This window comes from Eleutherodactylus coqui, chromosome 9, assembly GCF_035609145.1.
Source record: "Eleutherodactylus coqui strain aEleCoq1 chromosome 9, aEleCoq1.hap1, whole genome shotgun sequence".
NCBI lineage: Eukaryota > Metazoa > Chordata > Amphibia > Anura > Eleutherodactylidae > Eleutherodactylus > Eleutherodactylus coqui.
Genome location: NC_089845.1, coordinates 67337916 through 67339750, shown reverse-complemented (window position 1 = coordinate 67339750; position 1835 = coordinate 67337916). Strand labels below are relative to the sequence as shown.

The 1835-nt window shown below is 32.8% G+C and overlaps 1 pseudogene; it reads right to left on the bottom strand.

Moving 5' to 3' along the window:
• Window positions 1-310: 310 nt before the first annotated feature.
• Window positions 311-455, bottom strand: LOC136579375 (U1 spliceosomal RNA; annotated as a pseudogene).
• Between the last annotated feature and the right edge of the window lie 1380 nt (window positions 456-1835).

The following is a 1835-nucleotide window of genomic DNA, read 5'->3' as shown; positions in this document are numbered from 1 at the left end:
CAACCGAGATATTCTATTGACTGCTGTTTTCTAGCAGATTGGCCATATGTAGATCTGAGTATTAATACATTTCATATGTTGACTGTATAATCTTTTGGGCTAAATGGAAATATAATATGTATCTGAACATTGATAGGATCACATGCTTCCTTTTGAATAGTTTCCTCAGCCATATTATACATTTATAATCTATGCCATCGTAATGTGGTAGAATATTTACATACTGCAAGGGCCCCATGGCAGTTCCAGTGTAGTTATGTTGCAGTTTTAGGATGTTTGTATTTTATTGAACTATTTTACTATTTTTTTTAACAGACCTCCACTACCACAACTTATGCAGTCGAGTTTCCCGCATTTGGGGAAATCACAGGGGTCAGCACACGCGGAGTGCAATGGATGAGCCTCACACTGGGAGAACCACCTTAGTAATCATGGTATCTCCTCCATTTTAACCTTTTATTTTTAATAAATTACCGAATTATCACAACAATTAGAGACCTGGCCTCTTTCCTCCTTATATACACTAACCACATAAAATACAAAGTTGCTAGCACATATTTTTATAAAAGCATATGGGCCCATCTGCTGTGTCCAGGTGAGCATTATTTTTAGATGGGTCCTATCATTTACGAGCACCTACTAAAGACTGACTGCAGCGAAGAATGGGCCACTGGACTGATGTTACGTGTGAGAGCTGGTAAAAAACTACCAGTTTGCCATTGCATGCCACAGCTGCAAGTCAGTCAATAAGTTGGTTGACCTGGAAGTTGTGAACCATTTTTCTAATAGACTAAATGTGGATTTGGCAAAGCATTTGCTCATATTTATTCATACATTAATGTCCCTTTGATCTGGTAGAACTACAGCGTTTTGCTGGCAAAAAGCTGAAGCACAGTACCTCTCATACTTATGAAAGAAACCTAATCCCTCATAACATCTAGCAGTAGGAACTGAGTACTGTGTAAAGAGTCAAAGAAAACATTGAGGAAATTCTAGATGTAATATAAATGAAATATCGGCACTGGAGAACATCAAATGTGGATTTTATCAAGAGTCAAGGGACTGATGAATCACTATATCAAGCATGAAACATCAGTTATAGAGAGTCATTAAGAGAGAATTAGACCATATAAAGTAAAAGTATGATACAAATGGTTGAAAGGATGTTAAAATAGTAAGAAGACAGACTTGTGATATAGTGAGGGATACGGAGTATTATTATTATTATTTTACTACTACTGCTACTACTACTACTACTACTACGGGAATCAACATCATCATTTCAAGTAGTTATAGTTCATGTTCATTTTCTTAATCTATAAATCAATTATTTGAAAACAAATATGTTAGCTTTTTAAATTTTATTTGAGAATATTTTAGATAATTTCTACGGGCTGAAGAAAAGCAATTAAATGTAATAGTAAGACGGAGATTTTAAAATGATGAATAACCGTATAAAACTGTTATTTGATTTAAATCTCAAATGAATTCTCCTGTAAAATTATTATTAAAAGTTTAGGGTATAAACTGTTCTTCCTTTAAGCTTTACTTATAATTTGCTTTACTTTTTTCAATATGAATATGCTAACAGTTTAATTAATTAGAATTTTTTTTAATGATAAGGTGAACGTAACATTTACTTTTAAGAAACATAAATTAAAAATAGATAACCAGAATATCAAATAAAGTGTATTATTAGAGCAATTGGGAATATATATATATATATATATATATATATATATATATACAGATAGTCCCCGACTTGCGAACATTCGACTTACGAATTTCGCTAGATACGAACTATCTGTACTGCACAGTATGATGTAATGCTATGG